General features: G+C 56.0%; 1 protein-coding gene across 1 annotated transcript in view; it reads left to right on the forward strand.

Annotated features, from left to right (window-relative positions):
• The window catches only part of LOC105190855 (mucin-5AC), a 196,865-nt gene that overhangs the window by 122,706 nt on the left and 53,275 nt on the right, over positions 1-20,884 (forward strand). The window lies entirely within an intron of this gene.

Consider the following 20,884-nt stretch of genomic DNA (forward strand, 5'->3'; position numbering starts at 1 on the left):
GCATTTACGTGTACGCCCGAGATATTTTCGAGAACATTTCCCGACCAACGGGGGAGGGCAAGGGGAGAGCAGCAGCAGCAGCAGCAGCAGCAGCTCCGTTTTCATGTCGCGTCGCGCCAATTTCGCCGGCCGGACGCGGGCCGTTCTCTTTATTCTCACTTTAATCGCCGCTTTTCTGACATTTTCGCCAGTCCGGGCGATGCGCGCGCGCGCGGACTGTCAGTCCGCGCTCCCCCCGGTCGCCGCGCACTTACGGAGAGGCACTTTGAAAGTACCACCGTCGCCGCGAACATTGTCGCGCGATAATAGGGAGAATACAAATAGGCTGGTTTGCATTAGAATTTCATTTGGCCGGCCAATGAGTGCGCTTTCCTCGAGCTTGCGCGGTTTAATGGGTGGTACATGTGCCATTTGCGGTCGCGCGCCGGGACGGATGAAACGACACGGCGCGCCGCTTAAAATAAACGTCCACCCTCCACCGAGTGTATTAAATCGGTGTGACAAAAATGTAATCGGGATATTAAAAGGTCAGGCCGCTCCGTCTGCGTGAGAAACAGAGACGGGGAGAAAGGGAGTGTGATCTGTCTCTCAAATTCCACATATTTATACTTGATACTACGAGATACTACGAGAAGGAGAGAGGGAGCGAGACGACGACGGCGACCTATTTGCGCTGTTAGTATGCGCGCATACAGATTGCAAGTTATTCTGTTCACGTGGAAATACACACGGCCCGTTGCTCCGAATAACTCTGTTCGCCTTCATTTCCAATTCTCCGGGGCGATACCGGAGCGCGGATATTTAAAGGCGCACGATGTTTACCATATATTTGCCATTTTAATCTGAAGCAACGCATGTTTACGACACGAGCAATCGCGTTTATACAGTCTCTCGCGGTTGCACGCGGCGCAGAGATACTGCGACACACCGCGGCGCGAGGCGATAATAAAAAACAGAATAAAAGCGTGAAAAAAGAGAGAAGAGGCGCAGCGGAGAGTGAGAGCGAGAGGGGGGGGAGGAGGAGGAGGAGGAGAGGGAGGACACGCGAGATGACGAATTCAGCGGGGATTCTTTCGCGGGCGATCCGCGCGATATTTCGAGACCGACAACGCTCGCTCGCTCGCTCGCTCGCTCGCGCGCGCCGGTGCGCTCGCGTAAATTGCATAATGCAAATCAGCGTGGTTTCAGCCGAAAGCACGCACCTCCAGCGAGGGAAAAAAGATTCGTCAAAATTCATGGTCGCCGGTAGGGAGAAAGGGAGAGAGGCAGAGAAAGAGAGCAGCAGCGGAGCTTTCGTGTTTAAGCGCTACTACGGCCGTTTCTTCGTCCGACTGCATTTTTCGGCGCGGCAGCGCGGAATCGCCGGCGTTCTCCGCGGCTCGCTGTATTTTTCCCGCCCACGAGGGAAAAACGGCCGGCCGAGTTTTATCTGTCGTCGGGACAGCGTATATACGTTCTCGGAGACGTCACTCTTCGTGGCGCGTGGGCGAGAGAGAGAGAGAGAGAGGGAGAGAAAAAGAGGAAGAAGCGAGTTTCATCTCGCCAATGAGAGGCACGCTCGGCCGCTCGCGCAGTCCGCAAGTTTTCTCCCTTTTTCCCGGCCCGTCCCGCTGCGTCGCTCGCGCGAGTAAATACTCGCACGCGTTAACGCGTTGGACAAATGTCGTTTCCGCGCGTTGATCCGCGAATACTCTCGGCGATTCCGCCGCGCGCCGCGCCACGCCCGTTCGGTCGTAGCGCCCTGTAATTCGGTGTAATTTATTTGGCGTAACCCATTTCGATTATGGCGCGCGGGGCCGTTAATGTCCAACGCGCGAGTGAGCGTATTTCGTTGAAGTCAAATAAACGGGCCGATTCCGCGCGCACGCGCGCGCGGCACAAAGGACCGCTGACCCGGGCCGCGGTGTGTTTTTCGGGCCGGCGATGATCCGCCCGGCGATTCGGCGATTAATCAAAATCTGCCCGCGACGCCGCGGCCGCGGGATATTAAATAATCCCTTCCGGAAATTACCTCGATTCGCGCGACCGCGCGAATTTCATCCGCGGCAAATTCGCGTTTTCCGCGCACCCGCGCGCGAGCCGTCGAAAATTCGACGGAACTATCCGGAGTCCGCGTCGTCGCTTCGTCGGCCGCGCTCGCCCCGGATTTTCGCGTTGAAAAGCCGCCAAATTTTCGCGAGCGGGGCCACCTTTTCGCGTCGTTTCCTCGCCGCGAAATCGCCCGGAGAATTCCGCCGATTAGGTTGCCGATTGACTCGACCTGTTTCTCGTCGCGCGTTCGATTTAACGTCGTCGCGTAGCCGGCGCGCCGAAACACGAGCGCCACAATGCGGAGCACGAGAACAATCGTATTCTGCACATGCTATTGATCTCACGAGCATCGCCGCGGTGCGCTGCACGCGACTCGCGTTACGTTTTATAGTACCACACTCGCACTCTTCCTCCCTGCCCCTCCCCCGCCTTCCCCCGTCTCTTTCTCTCCTTCTCGTCCTGGCGTACCGTAATCGTAGCGAATCCCATCTCGTCGGAAATCTCCGGTAAACACACTCTGTGGGCGCGCGACTCACCCCGGTATCGTGTATCGACCGACTTTAGGAGTCGCGCAGGAGCCGCGTTACGAGCGCGCGCGCGCGCGCGCGCGAGAGAGAGAGAGAGGTCGACGAGGAGCGAAGGACGACGACGCGGCAAGGGGTCGTAGGACGAGGAGCACGAGGAGGAGGAGGAGAAGGAGGAGGTAGGAGCGATTCCACCTTGCATGAATATTCAATATCGAGAGCCGACGTGATTTCGCAAGCCGCCTACTCTTTATCGAAACTTTCTCGTCGCGTCGACGTCATCGATAACCGTCCGTGAAAGGAATTCTTTTCCCGAGTGCGATCCCCCGCCGCTACGGTCGCAGGTTAGTGAGAGAGAGAGAGAGAGAGAGAGAGAGAGAGAGAGAGCCGGTGGGTTTATTTCTCTTCCCCCATCCCTCTCCTCGCCACGTCAAGCTCTGCTCGCATATTTACTCGCTATTTGTTCAGCGCTCTTGCGTCTGTCGTGTTTCCACTTGTCCGCCTCGTGTTGCCGAAAATTATGAATTAATTTCGTAGGCGCGTGCACGAGGTGGATCGCCGCTGCTTTGCCGCTCGTCTCGCTCGCGTCGCCGTGTGATCCGCGCGACGAGTCGTTAATCGAATCTCTCCCTGATGAACCGTCGACCCGCTTTTTAAATATGCACGAACCTAACCGAGTCGATCGGGACGAGCCAGCGCCAGCTGTCATTCCGCTTGTCACTTTCGCGGTGCTTAATTATCCGCGATTTTCCCGTCGTTCCTCTCTCACCCTCTCTCCTCCCCCCTCTTTCTCTCTCTCTCTCTCTCTGCTCTTCTCTCTTTTCACTTTGTTTGGTTCGCCAAAAATACAGCGGTGCGTTCTTTTACGCGGGTCGTATGCCGATTAACAATTTGCGTCATTAGACCAGATGACGATATAACGTAGTCGCCGCTCTTCCAAATGTTCTTTCTACACCTTCTTCCTCACTCTCTCTCTCTCTCTCTCTCTCTCTCTCTCTCTCTCTCTGTTCCCGTGTGATATATGATTTGCCGACCTCAACGGCGTAGCTAGAATTCACGGACTGTTACTCAAAGCGCTTCGGCGACGTCTGCTTTGCCTCCTCCCCCTCCCGCGTCCACGGCGCGGTCATTTCGTTCGCCCGAAGAAGCGAAAAAAATGTTTCCCAAAGCGCCTGCCATTGGCGCGCGATGTCTGTTTCTCCGCGGAACTTTTCTCGCGAGGAATTACCACGCCGTGCTGCAATTTACCGGGCACTCGGCAATAACAATAACACCGGTGATAAAACCGGGATCCCGGCGTACGAATTTCTCTCTTTCCGGCTTAATTTCCCGGTTTAATACCGACAGCGAGAGAAAAAGAGGAGACGGAGAGGAGAGGGCTGATCGACCCGCTACACTTTACGGCACAGTCCGCGCGCGCGCGCGCGCGTGCGTTCCCTCTCGCTCATCATTCTGCTCCGCCAACGGAGCCAGGCTGCTGTAATTTGCGCAAAAGCGAAAATTCGCCGAGATAATTCATCAGGAATTTCAATCGGGCGACCACTTTGCGGACGGACGACGCGTCAGCTGCAGCGCGTTTCTGCTCCGCGCGCGTGATGGAAATTCAGCCGCTGTGTTGATCGTCCGCAGCCGAGTCGGGCTGCTGCGCTTCGGAGTTTATCCACACGCGAGCTCGCCGCTCGCCGCTCGTTCGTCGTCCGATATTAGCAACAACAATCGCGATAAACGCGTCGATAAACGCCGCCGTCGAACGTTACGTGGCCGACGCGGCGTAACGAAACGCCGCGGCGCTCCCGATGAAACAACGGGCCCCGAGCGAACGTTTTTCTCGCTCCCCCTCCCCCCCCGGGTCCCCCCTTTTGCTCTATTCATCCCCTTTTGATAACGCACGCGTGAACAGTTGGCGTGCGCTTTGCTGAACGAGATACCCACGCCGCGGCGCTGACGGCTATTGAACTTTATCCCCCCCTCCCCTCCCCTCCCGCTGGTCCCCGCGCGGCCACTCGCTCCCGTGAATACAGCGGTTAAAGTTATTCGACGCTGGGTTGATCTTTCATCTCTATGCCGCGGCCGAGATACCGGAGGAATTAGCCGAGCCTCGCTGAACTTGGCCGGTCTCGGGATCTCCGCGTCGCGCGGTTTTTCTTCTTCCTTTTTGTTTTTCCAGCGAGCGTGAAGCAGCGCGCGCGATTACGGCGCGACTCCATAAATACCGGACGGTTCACCGCGCAGCCGGCGGCCGGGTACCGTGCAAAAGTATTTCGTAGCGACCGCGTCGACGGTGTTACCTCTGTATAACTCCGTCCCGGCCGTCGTGTGTGTACCTTCGTCGAGCTGTGTACACACGTGCGGTGTACGGTCCCTCCCCTCTGCCATCGCTCTCACCCTCCCCCCCCGCTCCACTCCGTTGTGCGGAAAGAATGGTGTCGAGGCCGTTGCTTATCGCGCGGCTGCGACGAGCGTCCGTACGGGACGCTCTTTCGCCAAATGACACGAGTCCATCATTGGGTCCGGCCGGCATCGATTCGCCGCCGACGAATCGATAAGCGAGGACGATAATTTCGGGGCGCGATCGACAGGCACAGCTGATCCATCGCGCGTCGAGACGCGTCGCAGCGGTGACGCGCTCGAATATCGCTCAAACGAACTCTGCAGATCGCACGGGGACGGCGGCGGCGGCGGGAGGGGGAGGGACGGGCATACCTGCAGCTATACCGTGCTCCGCGGACGGGCCGTAATTATTTGCGTCACCGAAACCGTAAATCGCCGTCACTCGCCGGCGACGGCGATCAGATTAAAAGCTAAGCTCGCCGGGCCGCACCCCCCGGGGTCATGAATTTTTCCGCTCGCCGGGCGCTATGAAAAATCTATCTCTCGCCTGTCCGAAAATATTCCCGCGGCGGAAAATGACGTACGCGCGCGCGCGCGCGCGCGGCTTCGCTTGTTTGTCGTAAATTCGCCGAAGTCGCCGAAGTCGCTGGCCGCGCCACGCGTGGCTGGTGCGTTCGTTTCGTACTTTCCCGGCGACGGTAATATCTGTATCGCGCTATCGGGCGGTAAATCTTCCGATGAAGCGCGCGCGGGAGACAGTCCCGAGCTGCGGATTCGATGTAGAACGGCGGAAAGAGAAAGAGAGAGTGAGGCAGAGAGAGAGAGAGAGAGAGAGAGAGAGAGAGAGAGAGAGAGAGGGAGAGGAACTTCTTCCCGTGGCCGGCCCGCCCGCCGTAATTGCATCGCTTTACGCAGCAAAGACGAGCGTGGATTTAGTGAGCCTTCAGCGGCTCGCACAGCCGCCCGTAAATCCAGATAATCAAGGAATAACGCCGCTTGGTTTCACTCCGGAGCGAGCGAGCGCGCACGTGCGCGCGCGCGCTTGGCCATCGGCCGAAGGACGAGGATTTGCTCGTATTTTTATTCTCGTCTTGTTGAGCAAAAACAAAAAGCAGAAACGCGAGCAACGTTTATTTACGAGCGGCGATTGTGACGAAACGGCCCGATGCGATGGCCCGTAAATCCATCCGCCGAGTAATAACGAGCCGACTGCCGCCGCCGCCGCCGCCGCCGCCGCCAACGCGACCTGGCCTCTCTCGCGCGTTCACGTGTACTCCGCTCTCGCACTGCTCGTCGTCTCTGTCGTCTCCCTGTGCCGGCGGGCGTACCACTTTACGGACGCGTAATCGATCGTCGTGTTTGTTCCCCGGTGCCTTCCTCTCCCCGCCTTCCGACAACGTCCGCGTCGCGATCGACGTGTTATCTCGACGCGTCCGTCTGGTAATCGCTCGGGTGAAGGACGCTGAAATTTTCGTCGGCTTTGCTGCGGCCGCTGAAGCGACCGGCCGGTCGCCGCTGAGGGAAACTGCGCGAGATAAAACTTGGCGGTCGGAAGTGAGAAACCGGCTCCGGCCGAGAGATCTCTCTCCGGCGCGCGAAGAGTCTCGTACTCACTCGCGACTGTATCCCGTCGTCGTCGCCGACGACTCGCGCGGAGGAGCGCTGGTCGGCCGTCGGGTTCCGTCGAGACGACACGCGTTAATATCACGTTTGGAAAATTTGAATTCGATTGGACTCGCGCTCGCGGTCGATAACGCTCGGTATATTGTTGTGTAACGTCGCGCGCTGCGCCAATATAACGCGCGACTCCGCGAAAAGTCTTCCCTCCTCCTCAACGCGCGGAGCTCGCCGTTTCTCGCGTCCTGAAAGAATGCGCGCTCGCTTACTGATAACTTGTAAATATTTATAAACGCTTTATCCTTCTTCCGTCTCGCGCCCCTCGCCGGCCCTCTCCCGCGGGACGCTGGAGCTTTTATTAACAATTCATTCTTACTTCATTCCGCGAGAAGCTCTCGCATTCGCCACTTGCTGTTTATGAGTCGTAACTCATTTTCGTGCTATCCTATCGCCCTCCCCTCGCGCCGCTAGTGGTGATGGCGGAAAACGAGCTCGGGCGAGTTCTCTCGCGGCAAATTCCCCCCGCCCCCTCTTCTTTCCTCTTCCCTCCTCGCTCTGCCGCCGCCGCCGCCGCCGCCGCCGGTGGTTCTTTACGGTTCGCCTCGGAGAGAAGCGACGGCCGTAATTATGCAAGCCGGACCGAATTCCGGCGTTCCGCGCGAAAACGCACGAGTCACGCGCGCGGAGACATCGCGTGGGGGATAACCGGCGGCCGTACGTATAAATTCAAATGACTCGTTGCACCGTAAAGCGCCGCGTGAATATTCATTGTCCCCGGCCCGGATTACTCCTGCTCGCCCCGCCCCTCCCCCAGTCCCGGTCCCTCCGGACACGTGTCCGCGAGTACACCGAAAACACGAGGCGGGGAGAAGAGGGATCGGGATCGCGCCGGTTAAGGCTCGTTTGCGCCGCGCCGCGCCGCGCCGCGTCGCGCCGCGCCGCGCGATCCCTGCTTTGCGACATTTCGCCAATCACGACATTTTGCTTCGTCATTCGCGCGTCGTTCGTTCCCTCGTCGTCGCTCGACGTGCGTTGTTCGATCGCGAGATTGTCCTCGAGAGCGACTCGCGCGGATCCTCTGTCCGCTCGCACTCGCCTGCGCGCGACGATCCGAGATTTCCGCTGCAGACTCAGGGATTGCGATTCTCCGATTCTTCGAGAGCGTTTCTTCGCGAGCGGAATACCGCCGCGCCGCGCATAATAGATCGTCCGGAGCGAGCTCTTGAGGGATCTCGACGACTTCAGCGAGTTTCCGTTCTTCGCGCGTCCGCGAACTAGTAACTCATCAACGACGATCACACACTCTCTCGATAGTCTCAAGAATCGCGGCGCGGCCGCTCGCGCTCTCGGTCTCCCCCTTCCTCGTCTCAACTGTCGCGCTTCGTCGTCCTTGCGATTATTATTACTTGGCGCGACCGTTTTTCCAAGTCGCGTGAATTATTATCGTCTTACTGGCCGTAAGACGATTGCGATGCGAATCGTTTCCGCCGAGCTCCATCGCCGCGATAAATATTTATCGAGCTCTCTTGCGCAGAGAGCACGGCGGTGAGAGAGAGAGAGAGAGAGAGAGAGAGAGAGAGAGAGAGAGAGAGAGAGAGAGAGAGAGAGAGAGAGAGAGAGGACGGGCAGACGACGACGGAAAGTGGCTGCGAGAGCGGCGAAACCGCATCGACCCGACGGGGATTTAGCATTCTGATCCGCGGGATTAAGTCGCACCTTCGTTAATCCACTCGATCTCCTAACGTTCTCCGCGGATGCGCGATTGTTACGGAGGCGGCGCGCGGCTGTGTGCGTGAGAGTGCCTCGCGCGAAAAAAAGAGGAGAAGACTCTTCGCGCTCGCGCGCGCAATTTTTGCCCCGTTATACTCGCCGCCATTCCGCTCCGCGCGTCTGACCGCGCTACGCGCGATTGAAATAAAGATAAGCGAGTAACAGAATACCCGGGGCGAACGAGTGCGATGCCGCGGGAGGGGGGGGGGGCAGTTTTACGCCGTTTCCGACTGGTTTTGCGTAGGTTAAGTTAGAACGCGAGTCGGCCTTAACACGACCGACATCGTCGTGTGCTATACCGCGGAGTGCCGTTTCCTTGCAGCGAAACCGGTTCCGCCGGTGAGTTTGTCCGCTTGTTTGCGCCTTACGATAAGCGGCGCACGCTCGCTCGCTCGCTCGCTCGTGTCTCTAGCCGGCTGGAGACGTTATCGTTGTCACTATTAATTTGCGGGAGATTAGCCGGTCTCCGGCCGTGTACGCGTCGCTCGATCTCAATCATGCGGCGATCGTCTCTCGTTAATCGCGCCGCGATCGGTTAATCCTCTCGCCGCCGCCGGTTAATGCGTTCTAATTTCTTAGCCGTAATAACATATAACGTGCGACGTGCGGAGCGCGGAATACTAATTAATTGATCGTCAATAATAGTGATGTAGGTAGAGGAGAGAGGGAGAGAGAGAGAGAGAGAGAGAGAGAGACACCCGCGAGTATATCGACGCTGTGACACGCGCTGTCGCCGACCGCGACCGTATAGCGCGCGCGTGCGCGCGCGCGGAGGTGAACGTCCGCGATGAATGAGCGCGCGGGGGCGTCTGTTTTTCGCCGCGCGAAAAGCAAGAGTAGCTCGCGCAGTGGAAATTTCGAGATGGAGCACGGCTCGCGGTTCGCGGTAGGTTAAATAATTGAAATAATAATCGCGAGGCATTTCGCGATGCGCCCGGCGTCCAATTAAATTTCATCGAGCTCGAGTGGCCACCAACCACCTCTCGCGTTCCTCGGAAGCGGCGCGGCTATGAGATGGAATTCGGAGGAAGAAAAGAGAAAGCGGAAAATAAAAGGACGAGCGAGCGAGAGAAGGAGGGAGGGAAGAGGAGAAGCGCGCGCGCGCGACGAGAGGGTGATTTACGCAGTGGTGAGAGAAAATGATCGCCGTAATAAATCTGAACGAATCCCGCGCCGAGGTCGAGTCCGTAAGCGGGCATATGCAAATAGAGTCCCCTCGGCGGCCTCTCTCTCTCTCTCTCTCTCTCTCTCTCTCTCTCGGGCGTGTTAAAAATCTCGGGGCACTTCTCCAGCGTCCAGCGGCGACGAGAATCTTCGAAATCGAGTTTGCACGCGCGCGAGAGAATCCTCCCGCAATCCGTAAACTTTCCGATCCCTCGACCTCCGCCCTCCCTCGTCGCGGCAACGATTGCGGACGCTTGCCGCCGCTGCGCTCTCCAGCGGAACGAGGGAGCCATCCGAAGTGAACACAACGATAGTCGAAAACGAGACGGGAGACGCGGTCGGCGAAGAAAAATAGATAAGAGTCGCGATGTCGTTAATGGTAATGTACTATTAACTGTTTTCGAGACGTATCGGGAAAGCAATTGGGGCGGAAAGGACGAGAGGAGGCGACGTAAAGTTTTTAACGACGTCAGGTCGCGTCCATCGAGAGGGAAGAAAAAGAAAAAGAGAAACACGGGAAAGACACGATCGCTCTTTTCGCGAGCGATCGCTCTCGAGAACTTTCGGAAACGCGCTCCGGCTCGAGAAACAGCTCGTTAATTTGAATTGACTTTACGTCATCATCGTCGAGCGGGGGGAGCGAGGCCGCCGCCCCCCCCGTACCTTCCGCCGTGCGTCGCAGTCCGCTCTCGTTTCCGCGACGGGAAAGTCTCCGAGTGTCTCTCATTCATCGGCGGGAGTAACGGCGATCTTCCGACGATTCGCCGACTGCGCGCGAGACGCAGTCGTTGGCGTCCGCTCGATAAATATTTCATCGGGCCGTCTCTCGTCCGGCTCGAGATGCGGCTACGCCACCGATCTTTCCACTCGTGACGGCTCCGAGGGAACGGACGGCTTCCAAGTGGTACCACGCTGCCGAAGGTTTGCGGTAATCGAGATCGATTTGCATCGCGACATTAATTTCCATCGAAGGCGATCCACGATTGATCCTGGGATTCCGAGCGGCCGTGCAATACACCTCGCTGTCTTGTTTTCCCACGGGTCAGCGGGGGCGGGTGGGAAGAGGAGGAGGATTGCTCTGCAACGCGTCCTCGCCGACGCGCTCGCCGGCGGAAACTTTCCGAAACTCCGCGCCGAGTTTATCGGAACAACTCTCCTCCGCGCGCGCTTCCCGTTTTTAATGAATATCCCGCGAGCGGAATATTCCGGCTGCGCTTTGTCTCGAGGCACGACGACGACGACGACCACGACGACGAGGAGACGGACGGACGAACGCTTTTAATCATCGAGCCACTTTAATGCGCCCGGGATAACGCTGTTTTTGCCGCGCAGCCGGCCTCGAGTCGATATCCTGAGATATCCGTTAGACTCGACCGTAATCCGCGAGGACGTCGACTTCGCGCTCCAGCACCGCTCTCGAGCCTCCCACGATTTATCTCTCTCTCTCTCTCTCTCTCTCTCTCTCTCTCTCTCTCTCTCTCTCTCTCTCTCTCTCTCTCTCTCTCCCCCTCCCTCTCCCTCTCCCCCCCCTCTCTCTCTCTCTCTCTCTCTCTCTCTCTCATCTATCTATCTCTCGCCGTTCCACCTCTTTCATTCCGACAAGATTAAATGATCAATAAACGATCAGCTCCGATCGGATCGGCTCGGAAAATGAAGTCGAATTCGAGCCGCGGACGAAAATGAAGCAGCGGAATGTATAAAAACACGAAGAGCGCGCGCGCGCGCGCTTGCAAACACCGAATTACGAGACCTTCCCTCACTCGCTCGTTTGCCGAGCTATTCGCCGGCATGACTCGCCGAAGGTGGACGACTCCCCGCGACGTTAACGATCACCGAGGGCGATCGCGCAAGTAATACTTCATTATTTTATAATCGCAGCCGCCGCCGCCGCGATCGTCGATTGATCCTTGCGGCTACGAGGGGTTAAACGCGAGATATGCCGGTCGCGGCGGAAAGGGCAATCGCGAGACACGGGAATCGTTATCGCGATCGATCGATCGGCCGGCCGGTCGGCCGGCCGATCCGTGCGGCGATTAGATCGCAGCCAACGGGCGAGATCTCGCGTCTCTCGGGAGACTCCTCGGCGCACGAACGGCCGATCCTTCTCCCGCTCGTTCCGACTTGGCGCTCCTCGCCGGCGGAATTATTGGCATTCCCGGCTACCGGGGCGAGCTCGTGTAAGTAAGTGCAGCAGCACGAGAAGACTCGAAGGATCTTCGCGCTGACTGCATGTAGTACAGTAGTTCAATTAGTTCCTTCTACCCCCCCCCCCCCCGCCCCCGCCCGTCGGCCTCGCCGGTAACCCGGCCGAGACGCGGCTTTCTCCCTCGATCTTCTCTCTCTCTCTCTCTCTCTCTCTCTCTCTCTCTCTCTCTCTCTCTCTCTCTCTCTCTCTCTCTCTCGCTCTCGCTCTCTCTCTCTCGGCGCTGAGACGCACCGCGGCCGGCTCGCTCTGTTCTCCTCTTTCATTCACTCCTGCGTTCTTTATTTAGCGACGCGGAAGAGCCCCCTGCCTCTCGGTCGATATACTTTCGTGCATCTTCTCCCCGTGGCCGATCCTCTTCGCCCGATCGCGGCGACCGTTTTTCAGGCTCTCGGTTTTCAGGAATCTGATTCGTCATTATATTGAATAGCCTGAGACGTTATCGACGGCTCGTCGTCGTCGAGCCGTGTCTTTTTCCGAATCGGAATTTAAAAATTCGATGATTAATTCCTCCGAATTGGCCGTTCACCGCGACAACGATACGTATTTTTTGTGCAGTCGTCGTGATTATTGGATAATTGAATCATTTTTCGCGAAGAAGCGGAATATTTGGAGTGCGTCGATTGTCGGGATTTTTCAGCCAATGACACCTTCCGAATGTGCTCGTCGTTGATTGGCGGGCGACGACAGGGGACTACCTTGCCAATTGTTTGATAATCGTGCGTCGAGCACTTGTCGTCCGTAGTCGCGTCGTTACGTTCGAAGCATACATATACCGGTGTGTATGTGCGTGCGTGTGTGTGTATGTGTGTGTGTATCGGTGCCTCGTTTGAGGTCACCTACGAGCTTCGAAGATCTTTTGTTAGTTATCAAAAGATTGAATCGTCGGATACACAGCGTCGCGTTAACGTTAACGGACGTTTCTCTCACATCGAACTGTATCTACGTGTGAGTGTCAGTGTCAGTGTCAGCGAGTGTCAGTGCCAGTGACTGTCAATGTCAGTGAATGTTCGGGAGCGTGAAACAGCCAGAAGGTAGGATGCTGCATCGGGAAGCCAGGACGAAGGACGTAAGACGTCGGGGCGCGAGCTACGGTACACATTATATATTAGCAAGTATGTGAAATTATTTATTATTCTTTCCGTTTGATAAATTCGGGAACAGCGTGTTGCCGACTTTAACGAACGTTTGAGCGAGCCGGCATTTGTGGACCGTCGTAGTTAATTGAAGAATCATTATTTTACGAATCCAATTGTTCGTTCGGAACATGTGACAGTAGGCCTTTATGCAGTGAGAAATATTATTCAAACAGATGAATAACGGTCCGTGTGAACGCGAATCTGTAATTAATTGCGCTCTCAGTCAAACGTCGTAAATAATTTACGAGTACGAATGCCGGCCCAATGTCGCACAAGCGCTGAGAGATTTGTTTCTCTAAAAATGCTTTGTTATCTTTGAATAATCCAAGTCTATCTTCGTTCTCTTCCAAAGAGAAACGTGGAAAGAAAGAAGGAGAATTGCACGCGAATAAAGAAAGAGAGTTCGTTTTATTTATCCACTTATTCCCCAATCAATGATTTAATATTTTGACATGTTAATTAGGTCACACGCAAGTTGAAATTAAAAGTATAAATTAAATACGGTGACAGGAGTCGCTGAGACATATCGGAAAAATATTTAAGAATGTATCGCGCGACTGCGCTCATTTCTCGTAAATGATTTATAAGAATAAGAAGGAACGCGGTGAAATATTGAGAAGATGAAATTGTCGCTCAAATTGTTCTCTTCGAGACACGCTCGTACGCCGTCGTAAAATTTAGACCTTTAAGTCCAGTCTCGGGAAACATCAATAACGATAAAACGAGGATGGTAGTCTGGCCCCGGGGAGGGGAGGGGGGAGAGGAGGGCGCGACGGTACGACTATTCTTTCCTTTCTATCCCGCGGAATATTCTCTACGTCGTCGCTCGGCGGAAGATCGTCTTTCGTTTCCGCGCGATCCAGCCGTAAACTCTCCGTCGCTCCATTATCGAACAACACGAACTTCCCGGCGAACTTTATAAGCGGAGTCATTCCGGGTAACGAATTTCCATGGCTTTCTCCTTCACCTCCCCAGCCCCCCGCCCCCTCCTACGACCAGCTCGTTCTTTGTCCTGCCCTCCCGTCGGGCTTCCGTTCTTTCCGGGCGTTTACGATTCCATTTTTGCTGATTCGGCGTTCGAACGACGAGCAGCTTCTTTTCGAATTTGAAGAACCGTCCCGTTGTGTAACTTGCGCCTCTGCCGCCGAGAGAGCGGCCTTTGTAGCGGCGTGCGATTGCGAAATTGATGATCGAGAGTGCACTCTCGCGAGTGCCATTCGCACTCGTCCCACTTTTGTGAGGAAGTTATTAAACATTTTTTACTTATATACATTCGAAGTATATTTATTCCGAGTGACGGCTGCTCGACGGCGGCACCTCTCGTTATATTTCGCGCGAAATTAATCTCGCTCCCGTACAAGAGTTGGTTTAGTAGAATCCTAGGCCAAAGGCCAGCCGGCAAATTATGAGGGAGAAGAGGAGAGAGAGAGAGAGAGAGAGAGAGAGAGAGAGCATATCTCATTTTTATCGTCGTTGCGAAAGCGCGCTTCTTACTGTACAGTCGGCAGACTTCGCATTTCGGAAACCCTAGAAAAATATCCCGCCGGCGTGGCGCAGCGATCGGGCGCGCGATTTCCCTCGGAAAGCGTAAAGCACGACCGAGCGCGCGAGCGCCGATACTTCTCGCTCGTAATTAGAGGCGAAGTTAGAAAGGTCCGTAATTAAAAGCACCGCCTCCGAGTCCCGCGACTCGTTATTGGCCGCGACCGGGTCCGGGCCGCGAGGCGATCGCTCCGGCGGAGTTCCGCGGAATTCAATTATACAGGCACAGGTGAGGCGATCGTCGGCTAACGATGTTTACGAGCTTCCGAGTTGCCAAGTTCCAGCTCACGAAGACGGCGAGTGTCGCGCCGCGGCCCGATTTAAGGCTTTACGCGGTAGTTTAGATTTAATCCTCTCACGCGCGCTCGCTCGCTCGCTCGCTCGCTCGCTCGCTCTCGTGAACGCCGCGAACTCTCGCCGTTCGGCGACGGCTCTAATCCCATTTCGCGTACCGATTTAGATGCCGGATAGAAAGAGCGCGCGCACGCGCTGCGCTCTTTTACCGCCGCGGAATTACGACGTTGCTATTTTGCACACTTGGCGGAGCGGCGAAACGAGGAGGAGACGAGTCGACTCGCAGAATCGACGGCGTGCAGTCGCTCTGGGAGAGCCGCCGCGACACGCTTTTCCCGCGCGGTAACTTCCACTACGCACTCGCGGCCAATAAGAGGAGATCGGGGTCTCCTTAGTAATCCCCGGAAGATCAATTTTCCCGCTCGGACACCGCGCGGATGCGTCTACCTGATGTTCACCCAGGTGAAAGTGTCGTCGCGACCGTTCCAACTTCACGGGGACCCGGCTGTGAAAATGCGACGAGTCGAGGAAGTCGCAGGTCAGCGGGCGGGACTGTTACAAGAGGCGAAAGAATTCCCTCCTAAAGGATCAGATTGGATTACAGCCGCTCCAATAACGCCCACGTGTGTGTGTGTGTGTATTCTCGCGCGCGCTTGGAGCGTGAACATTAGGCCGGCGACGCGTTCTTCCAGGTCGTCGTGACAGTCTCGGCGAAATGAGAAACTACCACGCGCTACCGACTCCGTCATGTGTGTGTGTGTGTATGCGCGCGCGCATTCCTAGGGTCAATATCGGCACCCCGTGAAGCCAAGTAGATCCAAAGCAGCCCTGCGTCTCCAGGTCGCGCGCGCGATTCTCTTCTCTCGTCGGGACAACGGCGGTCGAAGGAAGAAACGACCGCGTTACAACGTCGCCTCGGCGGGAGTTTAATATTTAAACACCGCGCACGAGAGAAACACGCTTCTAAATATTTATATCACCGGATCCGCGCGCTCTCCTCCACTCTCCTCCTGCCTCTTATATTCGCCCTCTCCCCCTTCCCGCGCCCCGGCACTTTCGCTCCCGCGCCTCGCGCTTCCACGGTTGTTTGCGGCTCGGTAACGAAAATTGCCAGGCTCGAAACCGCTCGCTTCTCTCCGCCTCCGCCTCCTCCGCCTCCGCCTCCGTCTCCACCGCCGCTACTGGCTTTCTCCGCGCGTCTGTTTATTTTCGGAAGCGCGCGCTCTCGCCTCTTGCTAATGTCCTCCATAGAGTCGCCTCTCCTCAACAAGCGGGACTCTGATCACGCGGTATTATTATGATTCCGCATTCCCCGCCCCGCGCGCGCGGCTCCTCCGTCACGCGAGAGATCGGTGTCGCGGACGACTTTGCGGGCGGAATTATGTGCGCGACGCTCTATGAAGGAGAGCGTCCTCGTTCCATTTCGGCGCGCGTAATGAGAGAGTGCCAAAAGCCCCGCTTATCCCGCTTATCTTCGCAATTTCGATCGGCGAGCGCGCGCGAACGGACGGAACGTGACGAGAAAGAAGTCGGACGACGCGACTCGTCCCGCGCCTCGCTCTCGAAGCGGGAAATGCCGACGCGTCGACGCCGATGACGATGACGATGAGCCGCTTTTGCCCTCGCCGAGAGAGAGAGAGAGAGAGAGAGAGACGAAGCCGGTGAAAATCACTCGCGCTCGTTCCTTTTTCACGTCGCGATCCGAGAGCCGTCGCTCGCGAAGACGCGAGGCTGCGCAGTGACGTTGAATCGACGACGAATCGACAGCCGGATTCAGATCGCTCGTTGAATCGCGCACGGCCCGCTCGTTATCAGTCGTGACGTTATCATCCGCGTGTTTTCACGGCCGCCCGTCGTCGTCGAACATTAACGTCGTCGTGATTGGACTCACAATCGCGATGACTTGCATGAGCGACGCCGCGTCTCTCGCCTCCGACGAGGCGCGCGCGCGCGACTAATTCCGTCATAGTCCCGTGCTCCCGCTTCTTCTTTCTCACTTCTTCCTCGCGTGACTCGATCGCACCGCCGCGCCGCGCCGCGCCGGCAAGTCTCTTCTTGTATCTCGCAACCGCGTCGTAAGAAGGCGAATGAGCGAGCAGCGCCGTGTGCGAGAGCGACGCTGATGATCGTGACCGCCGGGTGAGTTCACGATCGCCGGCCGATCGTCATCGCGTCAGTCGCGTTCGCAATACCGTGGCCAACAACACGGCTTCCTTAATTGTCGATCGCGGGTCAAAGGCGGGAAAATCGTCCGACGGGTGCAGAGCCGAGTGCCGAAGGCTAGGGCGTGTCGCGTAAGTGGGGGCAGACAATCGGACGGACGGACGGACGGACGGAAGGTTTTGAGTATGATAATCTTGTTCGCGAGTAGACCTTATCCTAGATCGAGATCTGTGGGCGTTGAGAGAGAGAGAAAGGTCACAACTGTCGCGCGCTGGTCCTTTTCTTGAAAGAAGCACATTATTCTCTCTCTCTCTCTCTTCCAAGCGCGGAAAGGTTGATCTGCTTTATTTTTTGTGTTTCAAATTGCTTCCTTTGTATTTCAAATTACGTGAGCGAGCCGCGTCAAGAGTCCGCGCGCGCTGTTCACCCCTGCCGCGCGGCAGGGGCAGACTCCGCTGAACAAACGCGCAACGTGAAGAAACGTCGGCGAGTCTCGCAATAAGTTTCTCACACAGTAGACGACCGCTGCGCGCGCGCGTTCGGCAAAAAGCGCTGGCCGCTTCGCAAAATCGCCAACACCGAAACCCAGGAGAAACGCGAGCAGCAGCGGCAAGGCTTGCGTGTCCCCCAAGGGTAGCGCGGGCGAAGCGGGTGTCGCGTTACGAGGACGTTCACGGAGGCCGAAGGTCGTGTTACTCGCGTCACTCGCATCCTGCGCGGCTAACAAGTTGCGCGCCATTCATTGGTGCCGCCGGCGTTCTAGAAGGCAGAGTCATCCGGAAGCGCGGTTATATCTTGCTCAGATCAGGGTGGCGCCGCGCGACTAGCCGCGATGTCGAGTCGCCCCCCGGGAGGCGCCAGCCGCCGCCGCCGCCGCGGATACGCGCGCAGCCAGCCATTGTTTTGAATATCCACGTCGGTTAGTTCGCCGTCGGCGACGTGTTACCGTGTCCAGTCGGCGACGATGAGGATCACGGACGGCTTTTGCGAGCCGCGTTGGATCATCGAGCTCTCGTCTCTTCGATTCTTCCCGCGAGATCCTTTACGGTTCCCGTTCGCCGATCCTGTTCTCTCTCTCTCTCTCTCTCTCTCGCTAGCAGTCGCAGGATTACCCGACTTCTCTCACGATCGACCCGCACGGATTATTTATTTCCGCGCCGAGCAACTTCCGGCGATCTTCCGGAGACCGACGAGCGACTCGAAAGGCGACGAGTGAGAAAGAATGACGTGTCTAACGATAGCAAGATGGGAGAAACGCCCGCGCGATAAGGATGAGGCGAGGAGGAGATGTGACGCGGAAGTTCCTTCAGCGAGATACGAAATTTCTCGACGGCACGTCAGTTTCGCGTCGCGTAACGCGTCGTAATTGGAGCTGTCCGAAAGATTTGCCGCCTCGGCGTCTCTACATCAGTTCTCCCACGCGACGTCGATACAGCGCGGTATGCAAGGAGCGGTACTCGATATAACTGTATACACACCAGCTTGACGGCTTCAGTTCATTATCATTTAATCGGGTAATAGGAATTTCAGATAATCCGCCATGGGAGAGGAGAGACGGCGCGTGCGTGCGTACGCACGTTGATTAGAAGCGATTACATCGTTCGCCGACGATACTCCAAATTTCTGCCAGAGGAATCCTGAATTCCTCTCTCTCTCTCTCTCTCTCTCTCTCTCTCTCTCTCTCTCTCTCTCTCTCTCTCTCTCTCTCTCTCCTCTAATCCTGATATTGCATTCTACGTATGATAATACTTGCACAAACAAACGTCATTCACCGCCGAGGGCGGCTGCGACGCTCTCGGCGGCGCCGCGTGCGTGCACTCGGATACGCGTTGTAACGACGTATGTAGCGAATATTTGTCCCTTCATGAATATCACACGCCGAGTAAAATTTAAATGCGCGGCGTATCGGGCCGACGTAATTTGAATAAAAAATGGAGATACCCGTTTGAAAAGACACTCGCAGTTGAAGTCTAAAAATGTCACCGGGTAACTTCGCGTTCCGCGCGATCAGCGCGCGACGTAATGTGAAACTGAAATAGGAAAAAGGAGGAAGGAAGAACGAGGGAAAGAGAAAAGCGGGAAAAACGAAGAAGCGGGAGGGAGAGAAACGACGAGAGGAAACGAGAGAGAGAGAGAGAGAGAGAGAGAGAGAGAGAGAGAGAGAGAGAGAGAGAGAGAGAAAGACGGCTGCCCATTTAAAAGGCCATTCGGAGTTTAAACCGAGAAATGTCACTGAATAATTTTACGCAATTGTGTGCTACCCTTTAAAGGACAGTGGTTAAATCGAGGGTATAAAAGTCGATAACTTTTTGTCGCGCGAAACATCGCTTTCTCTCTCTCTCTCTCTCTCTCTCTCTCTCTCTCTTTCTATCTCCTTCGCCGGGGCATTTCAAATAATCTCGCGATCGCTCTGGCGCGCATTTTAATCAACCTAGAAAATAACGAATAATCAATATATCGCGGAGAATTCGCCTCGGGCATTAACGTACTGCGTGATAATAACATGTCCGGGTCGGAGACCCGATATCGGTTGACAAGGACTCTAAATCGACACCGTCGAGCCGATCGTCGTCGCGGTCGCGCGTGCGCACGCTGCGAATTCCGCGTCTCGCTCGGCGGCGTTCGCTTTCTCGGTCGGCCTCGATTTTCCCGCGGACAGGTTTACCAGGAATCTGGGTCCCCGGCCGATAAACTCGACACACACATACACATACACACTGCGCGCGCGTCGACGAACGTCATCGTCTATCGATCCAAGTGCCGACGCGAGGAGTCTCGCAGCTACGCGGATTTTCGGCAAAATCCGACAAAATCGGGGACTTTCGATCGGGAAGGGCGAAACGCGATCGTGCGAACTTTGTTCGTTCTGCTCCGAATACGTTCGCACGTCGATCGCGTTCCTCCTCGATTTCGATGCGGAGTACACCCTCTCTCGTCGCAGCGCGATCAGGTCTTCTTTTTGGGATTGGCAGCGCGAGAGGGATATATATTCCCGCGATGTCTCCGAGGAATAATGTCGGAGAGTATTTCGGAGATATTTGTTAAAATTATCAGCGTAAATTCATCAACCGTGATTCATCGGCGCAAATTTATCAGCGTAAATTTATATTCCGAATATAAGATTTGTGTGTGCATCAAATTAACCAAAACTCGCGGATATTTGATTATCATGCAACGTTGCGTATTCGTTCTTCGCGTGTATCACGCGTCGTTCACGCTAATTATGTATTATGTTATGTCTATATGTATTTTGCGCGCGCGACTATGATGGGGAGGTAATCTGTTTAATAATACTCGCCTAATTTCGCTGAATTAATGCCGCAGTGAGCGCGTAACGAACGCGCGAAAAATCCGCGCCGAGCACGACCGTCGCGATAACAACACGACGAGTCTCGCTGCAAGCCGCAAGAGGTGTTTGAGCGCGGAGGTCTTTCACGGAGGATTTTATATTCGTTCGCGTGATACGGACGTTTCGTTTGCAGCTCAGTCGATCGTAGGGGATGAATCATTAATGGCCCCGCAGAGTGCTCGCACGTTTGTGTGTTAGTGCGCGAGAGCAAAAGATAGGGAGGTGTGCGGTATCAATTTCAATTACATCGCAGACGAGGTTGTTTGCAGGATATTTTCGCGCTGCTTCCCCCGTGGGCCGTGTATAACCATATCAAACGGAGATATTTTATCGTTGGGAGAAATCGACGAACACGCGCGCGTTTTTAGTTTGGCGACCCGGGAGAATTATTGCACGGCGGTTCAACTTGGCGCGCGCGCGCGCGAGAGTTCGTCTCTCGTCGTTCGTTCTGCCACGTCGCTTGTAGTTTCAAAGTTTCGCACACGCGCGTATTTTTGCGCACTTGGACGCTCTCGCTCCGCGGGAGAGAGAGAGAGAGAGAGAGAGAGAGAGCGAGAGAGAAAGTTACTCACCGTCAGTTCGATGAATGCTTCAAAGCGCGCGCGATGCGGATTGTTTCTCTCCTTTTTCGCGCTTTGTACATAAATAATCGGTCTACGGACGCTCGGGCGAGGCATCAAGTGAAAATTTCACAAAGCCGGGCCCCGCCCCTCCCCAGCCCCTCGCCCGTCGAATGCTTGCGTGAAATCTTGCGCGA

Source organism: Harpegnathos saltator, unplaced genomic scaffold, assembly GCF_003227715.2.
Source record: "Harpegnathos saltator strain DR-91 unplaced genomic scaffold, Hsal_v8.6 scaffold20, whole genome shotgun sequence".
Classification (NCBI taxonomy): Eukaryota; Metazoa; Arthropoda; class Insecta; order Hymenoptera; family Formicidae; genus Harpegnathos; species Harpegnathos saltator.